Source organism: Psammomys obesus, unplaced genomic scaffold, assembly GCF_907164565.1.
Source record: "Psammomys obesus unplaced genomic scaffold, mPsaObe1.curated_primary_1811, whole genome shotgun sequence".
NCBI lineage: Eukaryota > Metazoa > Chordata > Mammalia > Rodentia > Muridae > Psammomys > Psammomys obesus.
In genome coordinates, this window is record NW_026585626.1 from 5,341,748 (window position 1) to 5,362,743 (window position 20,996).

At 47.6% G+C, this 20,996-nt stretch overlaps 1 protein-coding gene across 3 annotated transcripts in view; it reads right to left on the minus strand.

The window, feature by feature from the left end:
- The window catches only part of Tjap1 (tight junction associated protein 1), a 26,088-nt gene extending 6,698 nt beyond the window's left edge, over positions 1–19,390 (minus strand). Inside the window, exons 1-4 of one of the 3 annotated variants that reach the window (XM_055612889.1) lie at positions 19,340–19,390; positions 18,721–18,813; positions 7,296–7,425; positions 430–527 (exon numbers count right to left, since the gene is read on the minus strand). The gene's annotated coding sequence lies outside the window, so the exon portion shown is untranslated. The other 2 variants (XM_055612901.1, XM_055612894.1) reach the window with 2 other exon arrangements.
- Positions 19,391–20,996: the final 1,606 nt, after the last annotated feature.

Genomic DNA, 20,996 nt, shown 5'->3' on the forward strand with positions numbered 1-20,996 from the left:
CAAGCAAGCAAGCAAGCAAGCAAGCAAGCAAGCAAGCAAGCAAGCAAACAGAGACAGCTAGTGATACACACTTGTAATCCCAAGCACTGGGGAGGCAGAGGCAAGAGGGTCCTAAATTTGATGTCAGTCTGGGCTACATAGTAAGGCTGTTTAAAACAAAAATAGTGCCTAGCACTTAGGTAATGTTAAGTTCAGGTTTGCTTTCTATAAATTATGAACAAATCTTAGAAGTTTGAAGATATTGGCTCCTGCATGAGGGTCTCCAAGCTTGAGAGCACACTCTGGACACTTAGCAACAAAGGCCAAGTCCCTCTGGCCTACATATTCTTTTTGTACTAGCTCCCACTGAAAGAGAGCACCTGTATGGCCCCTCACCCGCCAGCCTCCCAGAGAACAACCATGGGGAATACAGGCCTCATTGGGACATACCGTCTGTTCGCTGGCAGCTCTCTCTGTTCTGCTGTCCTGGAGTTAGCCTTTGGCTCTCCACATCCCACGGCCCCTCCACTTCCTCTAGCCAAGAGTTTCTGAAACCGGAGAAGGGAAGAAAGTGGAAACCAGGTGTCATCTGCCTGCCTGTTCAGTCTGGTACCTGAAAGGCTCCCAGAAAGCAGTGAGCAGAGAGACCACAGGACAGAGGGTTTTAGAAGAAAGCGGCAGAAATAGGAAGATCATTAGTCTGACAGCGGCCTGTGTTACACAGCGAAAACCAAAAAAAAAACAACCAACACAATGAGTCCCTGCCTCTCTCTAGACAGCACCTGTGTCTATACACCGGTGTTTACTGCCTCAACTTATCACATGCCCCATTCTGGAATAGGCCTGGTACTATTCTTACTCCTATTTGTTTTGCTATTCTCCTAGGCTTCTTAGAGCTGAAATTTGGGAAACATAGATTGCAAATGAGACTACAAAGGGCTCAGCAAAGGAGCAAGATGATTATGGTACTGGCGATTGGCCCCAGCAATGGTTCCACAAGGAGCCCAGAGACCACCTGTGTACAATGGTGGTCAATAAATTTGGCAGGGAGCAAAGGGCGAAGAAAGAAGACCTGAAGCTCAGCATCTCAGAGCAATAATTCTCAGTTGGGGTGAGTTCATCCCTGTTTCTCCCAGGGACAACTGAAAAATGTCTAGAGACATTTTTAGTTCAAAATCTGCAGAGGGAGATGTACCACTGGTGAGTCAAGGCCAGGATATCAACTAATCATCCTACCTCACCCAGGGCGGCTACTATAACAAGGAGCTGGCAACACCACAGTGCTGGGGCCAAGAACTACCGATACATAAAACAACGGGTGGCACTAGCAGGATGACACGCCAGGAAAAAGTGCCCGCTGCCAAGCCTGCTGACCCAAGCTTGATTTCTGGGACTCACATGGTGGCAGAGAGAACCGACTCCCACAGGTGAGCCTGTGACCTCCACATGTGTGCTGTGAAAAGCACGTGCCTCACACATGCACTCAAAATAAACATTAACAGAAAAAAAATTGATCCCAAGTCTGATAGCTGAGATGGTGTTTCCAGGCCCAGGGCTGCTCTGGCAAACCGACGCTGGTGCCTGGTACCAACTGCAAAAGCCTGTTCTACACCTATGCCCACAGCCAAGTGACCTGACCTGCCAGGTCCGCTCATCTTGGGATTCTGAGAAGCACCTGTAGTAAGCTGGGCTGCAGCATGGGGGCAGCAGCCACCACAGTGATCAGTGGAAACAGTAACTCTAGGTGGCTGAGCATTTAAAAAAAAAAAATCTTCCCACCCCCATCAACCCAAACAGAGCTGGGGGCTGAAGGCAGCCTTGCGGGCTAAAGCATGTGTTCCTACTGTTGGGACATGCCCTGACCATGACTCCTGTCACATTCCAGCAGGGCCTGGGGCAGCAGGGTGGGGGCAAAGGAGGGCGGGGAGCACGAGTAGTCTCTCCTCTATAAGGTCCCTGGCCTGGGTTTGGGGGAGCGCTTGGATAGTAAAGCATGAGCTGCCAGCCGCCAGCCTCCGCCCCTCTGACAGGAGGCAGAACGTGTCCCCACAGGGCACAAGCAGCATGCTGTCAGGCTGACTCCTTGCACAGGAATCTGGGAGGGCCAGAAAGGACACCACATTCCTGGGGTAAGGGGAAACAAACAAGATACAACCACAGAGGGCCTTGGAGTAGGAATACAACCACAGGATGCCTGTGGCCTGAGGGAGAGGCCCAGAAGGTCCCAAACCAGTGTAGGGACCCAGGCCCTAATACTCAAAGGTGTGTATGTGTGGGTGTGTATGCCTGGAAAAGAAGGTAGGATCCAAGCCATGGACTAAAGGGGAGACAGGCAGTGGAACCTCTAGAATATGATGGGTAGCTCCCAGGAGCTGGCCTTCTCCTGACACAAAGCAGTTCTCTATGACCTTCCTATTTCCTCCCCAGAAGGCTGAAGACCCTTCACTCTGCAGGTTTTCTGGTGTGCTTTTGTGTCCAACCTCAGCCTCTTTTTTACATACCTACTCCAATTCCTGCCAAGGCTCACAGTCTCTTCTAGGTACCAGGACACTTGTGAAAAGAGTGGGCAGGCAGGGCAGACACAGACACATTCAGGTACCTGGTAATTCTATCTGCAGGCAGAGCAGCCTCCCTGAACACCACATCCTATAGCTTGCCCTGCCTTGTCCTTCCAGTAAGCCCTGGCTGCAGCTATGAGCATGTTTTCAGTCTCAGGCTTCTCTGAGGCTAGAGGCAATCTGGTTTGCTGGGTCGGGGATGGTGTGGGTGTGGCAAGGACCTAGAGAATAAATGCAGATAGGGACTTTAAGGATGAAGGTGGGGTGAAAGGTCTATCAGTGTCACAAGGAGGGAAACACTTCTGACTAGGGAAGCAGGAACGAACAATCTACCAGGGAACCTGCTGGTTCCCTAATGCTACTCCCCAAGGCATCTGTGCCACTCCCTGTCCCATGTTCATAAATATCAGGGCATGTTGGGACACCTGGGCCTTTGCTTCAATTTCCAAAATGTACTGAGTGCTCTGGATCCAACCTGTAAGGGGCAGCTCTGGACAGACAATGGTCCTGGCAGCTCATTATCCTGGACTAGAGACAGACCTGGGAAGCGAGAGGAGCAGCTGGATTTGGTGGCCCCAAGCTAGGGATGATAAAAAGGTAAGTAAAAAGGCATGAGAGCAGTTACACTAGGAAGCCTCAGCTACTAGTTGCAGCCTCCACTGAGCACAACTTTTCACCTACAGACTTTCCAGAATTCAGGCCAAGGAAGACTCCCAACCCTGCGCTAAGATCCCCATGCCACCATGAGCAAGCCACAGCCAAGGTCAGCCTACGGGGCCTTGTGGCCTCTAGCTCCTAAGGAGATTCTTTTGGAGGAAGATCTGGCAATGAGCAGGGAAGAACTCCACTCCCAACGACCCAGGCCCTAAGAGGCAGGATCAGACGATTCAGGCTGGGGGCTAACAGCTTGTATGCCGGGTCTGTCCTAGGAGAGCTGTGCCCAAGTGGAGCCCCTTGCTGACCTAGCATGGGCTGTGGCTCCTTGGGGTGACCCTGCTGACCCTGCAATGGGAGACAGCCAAATACCCTGAGGCAGGAGAAGGGGCTCTCCTCACCACCCCTAGCCAACCCTGTCTCCTTCCTCTGCTACACAGCATTCATTCACTACTCCAAATCAGCTCAGAGGAAAGACTACCTCATATCTGCCGAGGAGGTGGTGATAGCTTGGTAATTGCCATGTTGCAATCCGACAGTCAATGCGGCCACTTGTTGCCACCTGCCCTGCATTAAATACCTTCTCCCTGATTACAGCCCATGGGGCACGATTAGCTGCCTTCAGAGAACAAAGTCTACTTTCATTAGAAATGGGACTCAGCACGCACAGAGGATCTGCACTGCGAACCCACTGAGCAGCAGAGCAGAATGCAGACAGATAAGACACTGGGCACCTGACCAGAAACAGGCTACCTAGTGTCAATTACTCAAAGGGAAACACTAGCCAGGACAAGGAGCTCATATCTGCCCACTTTTGTGGGTGGATATGGCCAGGGGCTTCCACTGAGGCCAGAGATCACTGTACCTGGAGATGGATGGGCTATGAAAAACCTGTTCAGCTTCCTGTGTCACTCAAACTACTATCCTTGTTCTTCTTCCAGAAGTATTCCAAAGGGACACTAGCAATTAGAAAGAAGCCCACAAGCCTGGAATGTCCTATTGCCTTCTGCCATTCTACTGAGGTCTGCTTAAGGCCTGGCAAGTCAAGGGGGCAGAAGAGGAAGTCCTAGGCATCGAGCTCTTTGCCTATCAAGGATCACCACCCAACCCCACCACTGGTACAGCAAAGGGATCAGGGCCGAATCCAAGGTGAATGTTGTTCTTTGCCTTTTCTCACATCAGCCTTCCCCATCAGAAGCCTCCTCTAGCTCCTCAGGCTCTGCACTATCCGTGTGAATAGTTCACTGGCCCAGATCAGCATCTACCCAACTACTACCATTAGCCATGTCACCAACATCGCCTCTAGGAAAAGATATCATTTATCTGGACTCAAGTTATTGTGAAACCTACTGAGGAAGTCTGCTCACAGCCAATGAACTAAGTTAACGAGGGACCTTAAGGGTTCAATGAACCCGACCTTTCGAAGCAGGGTGAGGTCCACACTACAAGAATCTTTAAAGTTTTTTTCGCAATGCTTCCAAGAGAAGCCAGTAATTGCTGCTGCCTTCTAAATGAAGACAGCTATGTATATAGCCTTAATTCCCTGGGAACCAAGCAGGATATAAATAGGTAAAAAACTAACACCAGCCCTTCTAAAAAGCCCCCATAAGTGCAAATCACAGCACCCTGATCACACAGAAAACAAGGTACCTCCTTAACTTTCCTGAGCCACATGCCTAGGATATCTAATTCCTGAACTCTGCAACTTGGGGAAGTTGCACATCACGGGAGTAGGTAACACGCTTGCCATGCAAGCCTAGACGATTCTGAAGCTTCTGAAATCCAGGCTCTACCCCTAAACACAAAACCACCACGTTGCAAGGGTTAAATGACCCAGCATCGCCCTGGGAACTGCCCATGAAGATCCCCTTCTCTCCACATTATAATATAGCCTATCCACCTGCATGCTGGGAAAAGAACAGTCCTTAGCACAATGAACTGATCCTACCAAAGCTGGATTTAGCCTTCCCCACTGCACCCCTACCCCTTCTCATTTGCCTCAGCCCCCAGTTTCCGGCATGCAGCTGTTCCTGAGGTACATGAGCAAAGCCCTCAGCAATCTTGGGCACGTGGCAGGCAGGCAGCCAGCAGCTCACAGGGTGGGGCCTGGGCAAAGGTGCTGTTCTGAGCTGATGAGCAGGGTAGAAGATGCCAGTCTGTGCCCAGACCAGTCCTGTTGCCCCTACAATAGCTATACAAACCTCTGGGCAAGTACAACCTCACCCTCTTGGGATAAGCTGCTTGTAGCTCTGACCTGGCCCCCTGCCTACACTAAGCAGAATACACTGACAGAACTCTGAAGGCCAAAAACAAGAGAACCATTCTAACCACAGTAATTGTGAGGCCTCAGAATCCGTGTTGGTGACCTATGAGAACTCAGCTGGCTCCCCACCTGAACAAACACTTTATCTAGCCGCCTAGCCTCTCATCAGGCAAACACCTGACAGGAACAAAGGGGCAAAAGACTACTGATGGTGATCCAAGCAAACCAAACATTCCCCAACAAAAAGAGAACCTCAAAGTACCCAAGTCAATGGCCTGCCCTTGTCCTTAGACTCTATGCCCTCTCCTAAGGTGGAGAAAAGGAAAGCAGTAAGGACTGACCAGCATTTCTTTTTGCTTTTCTAGTCAGAACCAAGCCCAAATCCCCTTCAGCTTACGAACTCCCTACCAACTCAATTTCTTAGGGACCCTGGAAGCACCTATGCCCCCCCCCCCCCATAGTCACACATGCCCTTCCCACATGTAGCCAAGTCCCTGTCTTCTCCCTTTTCATCAAGAGGAACAGAATCTGCCTGGAGGGCTTCAAGTCTCAAGGCTCCAGGACAGCCTCACCTGCAGAGCCTGGATACATGGTGTATGTAAAGAGCTACTGCTAGACCACCAGAAGAACAAGGCATCTCATCTTCTTGAGATTGTTCAATGTCCCTTCTCTGTCCCATGCATGGAGGAAAGGGCCTAGGGTAGCAGCTCCTCCACGCCAGGCAACACTCACCAATCTCCCACTGAGGCCAGGACTTTTCCTGGGCCTGAAGAATCCAAATCTAGGTCCAGCCCTGTCTAGCTTGAGGCAACCTTCCCAGTTCAAGGCTAAAGTCCACCTGACACTCCTAATGGAAAAAGGTAAGAGACCAAACTCCACCTCCCAGAGCAATGGTGACCAGTGGGACTGAACCATCACACAGATCCTTTAATCAGGCATTCAGCTGCCTTCTCTCTCTGACCAAGAAGTCTCCAAAGTCAGGACAAAGTAAGCCTCAATTTCCCAATCAAGAAGGGAACCTCATTTCCATTTCTGCATGAGAATAATGAGAGGGACCATCCACCCTCGCCCTCTTGGCAAGCAGGGAAACTATCTGGGGTCTAGAAGTAATGTCTATTCCTATCCTATCTCTACCTACCCGTCTCTGAGACAGAGAAGTAGAAACAGCATGGTAACTGAGGGACAGTCTCCAAGTCCACGTTGCTAAAAGCAAAGAGCAGAACGGAAACACCAACTACTTCCATTCTATGGGAGACTTAAGTAAGGGGTAGAGTATGAAAGAGGGGGAGAAGCAGAGAAGTCCTGTGGTAGGCACCTCTCTTCTGGCCATGCAGCGTGTGACTGTCTGAATAAGACTGGCCCCCTTAGGCTCATACATTTGACTACTTGGTCCCCAGTTAGTGGAACTGTTTGGGATGGATGAAGTGGTGTGGCACTGACCACTAAAGGTGGGCTTTGTGGTCTCAAATGACTCCCACCATTCCTAGTGTCTGTGTCTCTGTCTTTCCCTCTCTCCCTCCCCCTCTAGGTTGTGGATCAAGATATGAGCTCTCTGCTGTTCTTTCACCTGTCATCATAGACTCTAACCCTCGGAAACTGTAAGCCAAATTAAACGCTTTCTTTTGTAAGTGTCCTTAGTCATGGTGTTATGCACAGCAACAGAAAAGTAACTAAAACAAAGGAGGCATATCCCTGCCCAAATCAGGGAAAAGAGGAGGAAATCAAGGGACTCAGAAAGCAGAGGAGGCTAGACTGAGGGAAGAAGGCAGCCAGCCTGGAAGAGAATGTAGGAGAGATACTACTGCAGCCAGGGCAGGTTAGCTAGCCAAGGTCAGACTCACGGGGTTAGTGTCTTCTCCCCAGCCAGCCAGCTCTCCTGGTTAGTGGTGTTAGCAACAGACCCATGGTAGGCGCCCTCCAGGCAATCCATATAAACAGACAGCTTGGTGCATGAGCAGCCCAACTCCGGAGCTGCAAAGAGAGAGCACAGAAGACCAAGCTGCAGGGTTCCTCAGGTACACACCATACTCTTTTGTGCGGGAAAGCACCTCCGACTCTGTGGAGGCTTCCGGCCACCAGAAAGCCCTCCTGTGGAAGACCATCACTAAACCTTGCCCACAGTGAGTCCAGCTTACTAACCCACACAACAAGGCTCTCTGGTTGGTCAAGAGAAGGCAGCTATTGTGAAAGGCAGCTCTATGTTTCCCAAGCTCCCAAACACTGCTGCCAGGCTGCACCAGGACTCTGAACACTGGCTAATGAGAACAAGCCCCCCACAGCTGCAGCTGACACCCACCCAGGCCTATGCCAACAGTGTAATCCACCACCTCCCATGGGCTCTGAGGGAAAGAACTGTAAAAGACAAGCTGGGGGTCAAAGACTGTGACAAGAGCTGCATCAGAACACACAGTACAATGGAGCAGTGTGTGACCTAGCCCAGAGCTGGGCCAGTCAAGGGAAAGGTGGCACCTTGCCACCTTACACTTTCTACAAGGCCAGACAGCTGGCACTTCCCAGGGAGCCCTCGGAGGACCCCACAAAGATAAACAGCACAGCCAGCTCCCCAGCCTCTAACAGGGGCTCTTCCACCCTCTCAGAACCTAGGCCTCCCAGATCAAGCCAGGAGGAAGCAGCAACAAACACCTTCCCAAAGCCTGCAGGGACAGCCTGGAGAAGCCAGTGCCAGCTTCAACAGTGGAATCTGACAGGTGTCCCCTGGCAAGGGATTCACTTACAACACATCAGAAAAGGGCAGAAAGGTCCTTATTCCTGACTGAGAAGCCCTATAGGAAGAGCAGTGACTAGAGCAAAATGGGAGGTACAGTCTCCATGCTGCTCCCACATGTGGGCCTGGCACTAAGCCCAGCTGCCCAGAACACTGAAGCAGGAGGATGACAAGTTCAAGGCCAGCCTGGGCGACTTAGACACTGTCTCAAATTTTTGAAAAGGAGGATGAGGGGGGAGCAGATCTGGCTCAGTTGATAGAGTGCTTGCCCAGCATGTACAAGACCCTAGGTTTATCCTCCAGTATGGCACCACAAAAATGAAAGTGCCAAAAGGCTCCCAAATTGTCCCCTGAGATTGCCAAATTGATCTGACGACTGGCCCTGAACTTAAAAAAAGCCAACATAACTGACCAATGAAGACACTGGTCTAGGACAGTAGTTCTCAACCTTCCTAATGCTGCAACCTTTTAATACAGTTGCTCATGGGGTGGCAACCCCTAACCATAAAGTTCCTTTTGTTGCTGCTTCATAACTGTCATTTTACTACCGTTATGAATCATAATGTAGATATCTGTGACTTCCAATGGTCTTAGGTCATCCTGTGAAAGGGTTATTTGACCCCCACAAAGAGGTTTCAACCCACAAGTTGAGAATCACTGGTCTTTAAGAAAGCTAAACCACAGGGGAAGAGGACGCAAGCATCCTAATGAGACTTGGTAGGCTGGGTCAGATGATAGGGGAAGAGGACTCCCCATTTCTGAGAAATAGGGGAGAGTAGGGGATATGAGTGAGGATGGGTGGGACTGGGAGGAGACGAGGGAGAAGGCTACAATTGGGATGTAAAGTGAATGAATTATAAAAAAAATAAATTTAAATTAAAAACAAAAAACACTGGGAGTGATGGTGCATTCCCAAAATCCCCCTGAGGAAGGAGGATCGAAAGTCTGAGACTAGCCTGAGCTAACCTTGTCTCAAAAAAGGCAAAAAAAAAAAAAGAAGAAGAAGAAGAAAGAAAGGAAGGAAGGAAGGAAGGAAGGAAGGAAGGAAGGAAGGAAGAAAGAAAGAAAGAAATCTAATCTAGCCTGGGCTGTAGAGAAAAAGAAAACGAAAACAAACAAATCAACCAACCAAAAACACCAGAAAGAAACGAAAAGAAAAGAAAAAAGTGTCCTAAAAACTGGAAAGGTCTTACAGGGAGGGTCTCATTTACTTTAACACACTCAGGAAGAATGGGCTGGGGCACACAGCAACCAGGGCTGCTCAGCACTTCCGCACAGGACCTAATGTTTGCCTTCAGTTAAGAACCTTGCTCCTAAGCAGCCACCACAGACTCAGTGTGGCTCATGCTTCGAGATCACAGAGCTCAAGCTCCTGCTCAGGCGTGATCTGTATCCACACAGGATCGCTCTTTAGAGAACTGGGAGTTCCTCCTTACCTGATTGCCAGGTCATGTTTGAGTACCTTCCATATGCTCAAGAGGGCCTAACCTCTAAAACAAATTCCTTTGGGATTTGTTGGAAAGTGGTACTTTAAAGACTATTCCCATCAATTACAGTAGAAGAAAATGCAAAGAATAGATGGTGACTCAGCCACCAGCCCATTTCGGAAGAGGATCAGGGATGAGCCTGTGGCACAAGACCAAAGCCTTAAGATCACAGGGGCCTGGAAGTCTGGCTTACTCAATAGCTGCATATGTTCCTCTGGTTTCCCCTGACATTTTTCAGTCCCTAAGACACTTGGGAGCATGGGTCCCAAAGCGCTCTGTGCTGGCTGCTTCGTTAACACAAGCTAGAGACATCAGAGGGGGGAGCATCAATGAAGAAAATGTTTCTGTAAGACTGGGCTGTGGGCAAGCCTGTAGGGCATTTTCCAAATTAATGACTGATGTGGAAAGGGCCAAGGCTATTGTGGGTGGTCCCATCCCTGGACTATCGGTCCTGGGTTCTGTGAAAAAGCAGGCTGAGCAAGCCATGGGATACAACCAGCGAGTAGCAGTCCTCTGTGGACCCTGCATCAGCTCCTGCCTCCAGGTTCCTGCCCTGACTTCCTTTGATGAACAGTGATGTAGAAAAGTAAGCCAAACCCTTTCCTCCCCAAGTTGCTTTGGTCATGGTGTTTCATCCCAGCAACAGTAATGCTAAGACACACTCCACCCAGTTATTCACTGTATGCAACCCTCTGTCTACCCACAGCCCTAGTAACTACAATCCACTACCACTGGTCCCACTCAAGGTCACTACCAAGCTCCCCAGGACTGGAAGCCGGCAGGCATACTGTAGTCCATCTAGAGTCTCTGCAGCCCAAGAAATGGGGAATAGCCCTGCAATCTGGTTTTCACAAGCTGTTTTTTAATGGTACTCCCCTTCTCATGCTGGGATTCTCATTAATTGCTTCATCATACGAAAGAAGACACTCAGGTTGGGCACGGTAGCGCACACCTTTGATCCCAGCACTCCGAAGGCAGAGGCAAATGGAGCTCTGTGAGTTCCAGCCCTAAATTTAAAATAGCTTCTTCTGGGCTGGAAAGATGGCTCAGAGTAAAGAGCACTGACTGCTCTTCCTAAAGGTCCTGAGTTCAATCCCCAGCAACCACATGGTGACTCATGACCATCTGTAATGAAATCTGATGTCGCCTCTGGCCTGCTGTCACACATGCAGGCAGAACACTGTATAAATAAAAAATAAATCTTAAAAAAAATGAAAACAAAAAAGCTTCTTCTTATCCATAGTCTCAAAAATGAGATTCAACAAATACTTTTTTTTTTTTTCTTCAAGACAAGGTTTCTCTGTGTAGCCTTGGCTGTCCTGGAACTCCCTCTGTTCTTCATGTCAGGCTCCATGCTATGTGCTATAATCTCATTGTGTCTAGCATTCAATACTCCTCAAAAAACAAAACAATTAAGCAACAACAGAGCCACAGCACTTTCATTTTGAAGAGAACAAGACCAAGAATCCTCCAGGTGAAGAAACTTGGCAACACTGCACAGCTGGCATAGTTATAATTTAAAACAAACCCTCGCAGCTCCAAAAGCAAACTTTTTCACACAGCTTGATGCCCTCACTGCACTAAATCCTTCCACCTGGGATAAGAGAGCATCTCCACACATGGTGAGTAGCGTGCATGCACCACAAACACACAGAGCACTGGAAAAGAGGTTCTAATAAAGTTCCCGAGACTTCCCGGGAGGAGAGCAGAGAAGGCATGAACTAGGCATGGCAGAGAACTATAATGCAGGCACTCAGGAAACAGAGGCAGGAACATGCCATGTTTGATGTCACTCTGGGCTTCACAGCAAGACCTTGGGTTTTTGTTGTTGCTATCTGTTTGTTTGTTTGTTTGTTTGTCTTAAGGGGTGAGGAGAAAACTTCTTCTGGAAGTGTCAAAGAAGTTAGGTCCTGGTGGGTGGAGTCATTATGGACTGAGTGCAGTGTACAGGCCAAAGGAACTAAGAAAATGGATGACTACAACAGGCAGGGAGCAGTGGGAACTATAAAGCCAAGAACAAGAGGATACACAGAGTATCGTGGCAGTGACTCAGGCTAAATAAAGGGCTGGGCTGGCTTTTTTTCCCCCCAACTTTACACAAGTTGATGCTATCTGGGAAGAGGGACCCTCAAATAAGAAAAAGGCCCTCATGAAACTGTAGGCAAGTCTACGGAACCACTTTCTTGATTAATAAATGATGCAGAAGGGCCCAGCTCACTGTGGACAGCAGGCTGACCAAGCAACGGGTGCAAGCTATAGTAAGAACGCGTCCCTCCATGATCTCCGCTTTGGTTCTTGCTCTAGCTTCCCTCAACGATAGATTGTTAACACCAAAGTTTAAGGTAAATAAGCCCTTTCCTTCCCAAGCCACTTTTGGTCAGTGTTTTATCACAGCAACAGAAGGCAAAGCAGGACAAGAGTTATACTTAGGCCAGGACCAGAATGCAACATACTTCTTTGCATACCAAGGTAAAGAAGATAAACTTTAAGTTACATAGGAAGACCCAGAGTGTTTCTAAAGGCATAGGTGGGGTTCTGTCTTGGAGACAAGGCCCACCATATAGATCAGGCTGTTCTGGAACTCAAAAACTGCCTCGATACCTGAGTGCCTGGATTCTTCGTCACCAATATGCTGAGCTAGGGCAGTTTCACTAGGAAAGCATTTTAACAGCAGCATGATGGACTGAAGCAGAAGAGAATAGCTAGATACTTCATTCATCCTGCATGTACCACAGCACTTTAAGTACCCACACTACCCCAAGTGCTGGAAATACAAAAAGTCCCTGTTCTCAGAACAATCCTGTGAGAATCAGACAACACAAAATAGACAGCCAAACACAGAAGAAAGGGATTAAAGAGAGGCAGAGCCCTAAAGAAAGGGGCATTTAAGACAAGATCTGAAGGACAAAAAAGAGAGTTAACGGGAACAAGAAGGGGCCACAATGCAAGCAATAGCATCTGTGTGTGCAAAGGCCCAGAAGCTACAAAGCATGAGCTCCAGATGGCAGCGAAGCAGCTGATCTGCCAGGTGCTGTGGCACAGGCCCTTACTACTAACACTCAGGAGCCAGAGACAGGCAGAGCACTGTGAGTTCCAGGTGAGGCAATACTGCAGAGGGAGACCTTGCCTAAAACAAAACAAAAACAAAAACAAAAAACCTGATACCACCTTCCCTGGGCATCTGCATTCAAGTGTACATAACCATGCACACACACACAATTTTTAAAAGTCTTTAAAAAATAAAATCCTATTCCGAGACAAACACTCAGTTCAACAGAAGGTTCTTCAAATGTGGTGAGGAGGCAATAAAGGGATGAGATTTGGACATAATAAACAATGACATTTCGAGAGGAAACTAGTTTATACAATGGTAAGGCAGGAGAGCTGGTTTAAAGCCCTCCAGCCTTCACCCTGCACTCTGGCCGCTCAGTAAGATGTAACCCGAAGGCAGTAAGTACACAGATCTCCATAACACAAAGGTGTGCGCTGCTATTAGGAGAACAAGCTGCAGCACGTTCCGACTGCTGCACAGATCAAATCAAGGCAAAGTATGTGCGCTGGGACAACGTAGGAGAGGAGTAAGATTGCCAGGTGCCTCGACAAATAGAAAAGTTCATTATGGGGCCAGACCAGAGTTCTCAGGGAAAGTCCACAGACCTGGGCCTCCAAGTCCCCTGAAATCCGGTTACATGCCAGGCACGTGCCTACTGGTAGGGTGGAGAGTCACTTAGTGAGGAGAAAGATGGGCCCTGAGGGTGTGTTAAATAGACAGAACATGACTCAGATGGAGGAGGAGAGTCTTCAGCCAGGGCACAGGGGAACAAGCTGTCAAACCTGAAGCTGGCCTCTGCCCTCAGGCTGCAGGCTACCCCTGCCTGGCTAACAGAGAAGAGACACACGCACTGCACCAGGGCCTTCACCAGGCAAAACAGTATCAGGACAGGAACATCTGTTTTCCATTTTCACCAAATGCTGAGAGGAAGGAGCTATTTAAACTGCCACCTTTTTTGGCTCTGCGTAGGTTGCTATTTTTAAAAGAATGATTACAGTCTATGAATTTAATACTGTGGCTACTTTATCTCCTCATGTCAGTGATCAGAATCAAACACCAGCCTTAATGTGTATGTCTACATTAACATAAATGAACACATCCTTCTTTAAAGCACGCCTGAGTGCTGTGCTGTTTTGGTAGGTAGCGCTGGCTAGCCTGGACTCCCAAAGGCCATCGTCACGTCTGTCTCTGGCCAAGGGTACACTACCATGCCTGAGTTAAAATGGATTCCAATATCAGTCTGGTCACCTTATAAAGGCCCAAGGTTTTGCAAAGGGTAGTCACTAAACTGAATACTGAAAGGACAGAACAGGTTTGATTAGCAACACCATCTCTGCCTTCTTATTTCTAAGAGTAAACAGAGGGCTGAGATGAGGAGCTGAGTGCCATGAAAGAATTCTAAATATCCAAAATATGTTTTCCATGGGTGGACATCTAACCAACAAGACAAACAAACATGTGCTGAGACACAGACAGAGATCGACTCTAGGCATGTATACACACATGCACCCACATCCATCCACACATACATAATCGGTTTTTCGAGACAGAGTTTCTCTGTGCAACAGCCCTGGCTTTCCTGGAGCTCACAGAGATCCGCCTGCCTCCGCCTCTAGGCATATTTAAAGTGCCTGTATGTAAAGTGCCTGCAGTGCCACCACTCAGGAAGCTGAGGCACAAGGATTTAAAAATCGAATAGGAGCTGGGGGTCATGGTGTACACCTGTAGTCCCAGCACTCAGGGACGCAGAGGCAGATGGATGCTGTTGGTTTGAGGCCAGCCAGGTCTACAAAGCGAGTCCAGGACAGGCAAGGCTACACAGAGAAACCCTGTCTCGAAAAACAAAACAAACAACAACAACAAAAAGCCTAATAGGTACTGGGGATTCAGTTCAGTGGTAGACATGCCTAGCACATGTGAAGCCCAGGGTTCCAGAAAGAACCACAAACCACATTAACAACGAGATGTTCAGTGACTATGGCTAGCTGGGTCAAAAAAAAAAAAAAAAAAAGTTAGTTTATCTTAATACAAATATTTGGGAGGGAAGGAGGCTGGAGAGCTATCTCAGCAGTTACGAGCATATATTGTTCTTCCAGAGGATCGGAGTTCAGTTCTCAGAACCCACATCAAGTGGCTCAACCATTCTAGCCCTGGGGGGTCCTACCCCTCGACCTTCCGGGGGCACCTGCACTCATATGCACAGAACCAGACACACACCAGACTAAAAATAAGTTTTGTTTTGTTTGCTTGGTTTTTGTTTTTTCAAGACAGGGTTTCTCTGAGCAACAGAGTCCTGGCTTTCCTGGACTTGCTTTGTAGATTAGGCTGGCCTCGAACTCACAGAGAAGAGATCCACCTGTCTCTGCCTCCCAAGTGCTGGGATTAAAGGAGTGCGCCACCACATCTGGCCTGTTTCCTTAAAAACAGTAATAATTATAACTTTTTTTTTTTTTTTTTAGTTAGGGTCTTATTACGTAGCCCAGGCTGGCCTCAAATCCAGAAATCCAACTGCCTCTGCTTCATGAGTACTAATAATAAAGGTGCACATCACTATACCTGGCCCCCAAAATAATCGTAATTACATTTAAAAACAAACAAACCAGCTCATTCAAATGCTGAAGCCAGATACCCTGATTTCACATGCCTTAGGCTCTGCTGCCTACTGACTGGGGACCTCTGAATAAATGGCTCACCCACTCTGTTTCATTTCTTCCATTACCACAAAAAGTAGCTAATGCCTACTGAGTGCTGAGACAGCACCAAACACCACGAACGCCCTCAATATTCCAGCCTCACAGCATCTTAACATCACTTTGCACAGCTTCGTTTAGACAACCGTATATCGAAAGGCAGCACTGTGTGGTTGCAGCATCAGGCTAGCAGCCTGCCAGCACGAATCCTCCAGAGATCACAGGGTTAATCACAAGGCAGAAGGGAGTTCTGAGATCTCATAGGCATAATATTTATCTAATGTCAGGCAGAACTGGGGCACATTCATGGATGAAGTTTTACGATAGCCCCATGAGACAGGTGCTCTTACCATCCTGACTGAGCCATGAGAAACTGAGATGCATACAATTAAGCAATTAAGAAAGGTCAAATAGCTACAATTGGGATCCAACTAGAAACCTGGCTTTGTCAGTTTTTGTTCCTTTGTTTTCTTTTTGAAACAGGTTCCACGTAGCCCAGGCCAGCCTCACACATTTTGTGACTTCAGGTCGATCCTGAACGCCTGCTCCTTCTGCCTTCCTCTTCAAATGCTATAGTTACTAAAGTATACCAGCTTCAGTTCTCTCAGCTGTTCAACACACTCTTCTTCATTCCTTTCTCTCTCTTTTTCTTTTCTTGGAAACAGAGTTTTTGTAGACAAGGCTGGCCTTGTCTACAACCAATCCTCTTTCCTCGGCCTTCTGAGTGCTAGTATTTTAAGTGTGTGCTACCATGCCTGGCTACCACACAGTTCTAGCTGATTACAATTCCCAAGGAAATCACATACACAAATTCTCTTCAAAGAAAAAGAAAAGGAGAGGTTTCAAACATCTAGAAAAGAATTTACAGCAGAATCTCCTCAGGTCTTCAGATACCCGGGCACACTGACACTAGACTAGCAACACTGATTTACGGTGTTCCGAGTGTGGCGGAAGTACGCATGCAGTGAACAAGATGCAATTAGTGAGTTTCTAGATCAAGCCAGACCTCCCAATCCACTCATCACACAGAAATAAGTGTCAGTGTGAAACCTGATCCCATTAGGCGGAGTGCCATACTCCTTCTAGACTCGGCTGCTGGAGAAGCTGAGGTGGAAGGCTCACTTGAGCCCAGGAGCCTAAGTCTAGCCAAGGTACTAAAGCAAGACTACCTCAAAAAAGAAAGTCAAAGGGCCTGGAGAGATATCTCAGTGGTTAGAGTACTAGCTGCTCTTCGAAGGGACCCAGGCTCAAGTCCCAGCACTCACATGGCAGCTCACAACTGTAATTCCAGTTCCAGAGGATCTGACACCCTCACACAGACGTACATGGAGGCAGAAAAAGCAAAGGAAATAAAGCTAAATAAATAAATAAGCTGGCCACAGTCATTCATGTCTATAATTCCAGTTCCAGAGGATCTGACACCCTCACACAGACATACATGGAGGCAGAAAAAGCAAAGGAAATAAAGCTAAATAAATAAATAAGCTGGCCACAGTTATTCATGTCTATAATCCCAGTAGCTGGGAGGGAGACAAATCAGGACATGAGCTGCCACAAGTTCAAGACTAGCCTGAGATATACAACAGGTCCCATGCCAGACAGGACCAGAGTGAGGCTGCCTTAAAGAAACTAACTGGGGGCTGGAAAGATGGCTCAACAGTTAAGAGTGTTTACTGCTCTTGTAGAAGACCTGGGTTCAAACCCCAGCACCCATATGGCAGCTCACCTCTACCTATAAATACAAGGGATCTGATGCACCCTTTGATATCTAAGAGCTGATGCACACATGGTACACAAACATACATTCAAACACACACAAACCCATAAAAATTAAACAAGGGCTGGAGAAATGGCTTAGAAGGGCATTGGCTGCTATTCTAGTAGGTGTGGGTTCAATTCCCAGTATCTACACGGCATCTTATAACCATCTGTAACTCCAGTTCCAAGGGATCTGATACCCTCTTCTGGCCTCCAAGGGCACCGGGCACACACGTAATATACAAATATATCTGCAGGCAAAACACTTATAAACACAAAATAAAAATAAATATTTTAATTAAAATAAACTATTTAATTCCGGCATTGTGTCCCACTCCTTTAATCCCAACACTCAAGCGGCAGAGACAATCAGATACCTATGAGTTCAAGCCAGCCTGGTCTACATAAAGAGTTCCAGACTAGCCAGGGCTACAGTGAGACCCTGACTCAAAACAAAACAAAGAAACACCACTAACAACAATAACAACAAAAACCCTAACTGTCAGAAGCTCCCAACTCTATGCCTAGGACAGCAGCATTAGTGAGGACTACATTAATTACACTCTTGCCTTCAGACCTCTTTCTCTCCAGCACCAAGCCCACCGAGTGGAAAGTCATGTTTCCTCTGAGTAGTTAAACTCATTGCTTTTTCTTTTTAAATGTGATTTGTCAGAGCCTATGCAAAGGATAAAGAAAAAGTTACCAAGAAATAAAAAGATTTACCAGAAAAGGGCAGGTTCCATCATTTTTCCTGCCTTTATCTCACTGGTCCCACTGCAAAGCTACATCTCATTGGGGTGTCAGGGATAGAGAGTATGCAAAACTTTACTCAAGTCACGCTGCCCTCTGACGTAAAGCTCACCTGGATTTCTTTCTATTCCTATCCTGTCTTTCCCTAACCCGAGACACAGTTTCCCCAGTCCACACACAGTGATATGTTCTTACCAAAAGAAAAATGCAAAAGCAGACATGCAGCAGAGGGAATTGGGGAGTTGCTCAAACAAATGACCTAAACATCAGTGAACCCTATCAGAAATATGCTTTCTTACGACTTATCATCATCTGTCACCCATAAAAAGTTTACTTCCAGGCAGAATGTCAAATGATGCTGTGAGGGGGAAAATGGAAGAAGAAATGGGGCATAAGTAGGTAACTCCTTCATGACATTATGAAGGAAATTCCTTCATGAATGCATTAGAATACTTTTAGCCTGGTCTACATAGTGAGTTCCAGGCCAGGCCTACCGTACGTATCTCTAGATAATTGATGATTGGTGGGTGGATGGATGGATGGATGGATACATAGTTAGAATATTTTAAGTCTAATCTCTACTTGCCCAGAGTTGTTTATACAGATGAAGGCAAGCAAAACTCAATTCTACACCAGCTCCCACAAGGAAGCCAGCAATCCAACCGAAGCATCAATTTAAGGATCAAAGTCAAAAGACAAACTCTCTAGAAAAACGACCTTCTCGGATTAACTGAGTCTCCAAGCCCATGGATCCTCTCCCGGGGCGAATGCCACTCAGAAACCTGTCTCTGGAGACCATCTTACCCGCTCTGGGTTTGGGCTGGGGCAAGCCGCTACCTCTTCTTTCCAAGCAGGCAATGTGATTTCTTCCAGTCCCTGGGGCCCCTGGGTCTTCGGCTGAAATTGGGGCAGATGTTGCTATAGGAGCTATGGATAAAGCTTATCTAAGCCTTGAAGAGGATCATTTGAGTGGCTTCGGTCCCCTCCTTGGGAGGGAGACCCGTCCCGCGTACTCCAGATCTCTCTCCCACCCCTTCCCGACAGCAACTACAAGAGCCCTTTTCCCCTCCCACTGGCCTGAAGAAGTCAGGCCTCTGTCCCACGCTCCAGGCTTCTTTACTCTGAGCGAAGAAATTCTTTTTCAATTCATGAGCGACTGCTTCTCCAGAATCCGAACCACACCTATTTCTGGCTACCCCCGCCCCATCTCCTCCCCTAGGACTGCCACAGACTTACAGGCCCCCTCCCCTCCGCCCCCATCGGCGTTTTTTTTTTTTTTTTTTTTCTTTCCGCCTCCAACCCTTTTCCATTCTGGGATCCTAAATCTCCTCCTCAGAACTGGTCCCTCCCTCCATCCCTACTCCATGCTATCCCTCTCAACTCTGGCCTCCTAGTGCAACTATTCAAAAATCCCACAACAAACTTTCCGCCGGGGCCCGTTCCTTCAAGGCGCCATCTTGCCGCGGGGCAGGACGGGTAAGGGGCCTGGGCCGCGGGAATCCCCACGCACTAGGCGCCGCGCGTCATCGGGGGCGGGGCCGGGGGCGGGGCCTCGGGGTAAAAAAATTGGAACTCCTGGCGACACTGTAGAAAGTGGGAATCTCCTCCAAGCAGGGTTTGGACCGGGCAAGGGAAGAAAGAAGGCGGTGTCGGGAGTAGAACACAAAAACAAAAAAAGGAGAAAAAAAAATGGTACTGTGGGAAAAATTAAGGAACAAAACTTAAAAATACATTAGGAGATGCTCCTTAGTTAAGGAAAAATGGCAACACACAGCCGCCACCGCACCCCCACCCCCACCCCCGTCCAGCAGGGTTTCACTGGCTGGCCTTGGAACTCCAACTCGTTTTATAGAACAGGCTGACCTTGAACTCACAGAGAGGCCAGTGACGCACAGGGCAAGGAAAAATGCCAGCTTTTCCTCTTGACGGAAGATAAATCATGACCTAACTTCTATCACCCACCCCATCAAGCCTGTTTCCCACTTCTCCCAAAGCCTTCAGGTTCTTAAATTGTCCTATGTTATCAGAAAACCAAGCCTAGAGACCCGCAATCCAGTCCTCCCCTCAGGAGGTTAATCTTTACTGGGTTTTGTTGTTGTTTGTTTGTTTGTTTGTTTTTGAGGGGGAGGGCAGGGTCGTCACACGTAGCCTCTTGCCTCACCTGGGACTACAGGTATGAGACTCCACGTCCAGTTTTTAGTTTTCATTTTCTTTCTTAGCCCTCATCTTAAACTGTCACCTCTTTCCTTTGATGCTCCTTTTACTAGGCGGCTCTATCTAGTTATCCTGTACCATAATGGAATATGCTAGACCATAATTTATATTTTTTAATTTACTTTATGTGTATGTGCCCGTATCTGTGTATGTGTACTATGTGCATGCAGGAGCCTGCAGAGGTCAGAAAAGGATATTGGATCACTGGGAACTGGAATTATAGGCTTGTGAGCCACCATTCGGGTGCTGGGAGCTGACCTTGGGTCCTCTGCAAGGGCAGCAAATGATCTTACCTGCTAAGCCATCTCTCCAGTTCCATAATTATTGCTATACTTACTGTATCTCTTCTACCTGAGTGTTTCTTCGAGTCAAAGAGCATGTTTTGATATTGCATAGCAGGTGCGTGGCCCACAGGAGTGGTCAGGTAACAGGCCTTCCTGTGATGAGCTAAGCATTATGTATGCCCCAGAGCCTTCCAGGGTTCTGTTTCCTGTGACTGGAATGTTCTTCTAGGTAGTTGCCAACACTTGCATCCTTGCTCAAATGTCACCACATCAGAGCAGTCTTCCTTGGTCATTTAGCATCCCAATCACTCGCCTTTACTGCACTTCATTGAACATTTACTTTCATGGAGGTTATTAATATCTGGCATCATATTAAATATTTGTCTGTCCTACTACAAGGAAAACCCCAGAAGTTTTCTCTTCTTATTCAGCACAATATTCTCAACTGTCTAAACAACAGTTTGCTGAAGTACATACTCAATAAATATTTGTTATTCACTTATTTGTTGTTATCCAGTCATTCACTGAAAGTGAGTGAGGAAGAAGAGTTTAAAATACAGTAAAATAAAAAGTCTCTCTCTC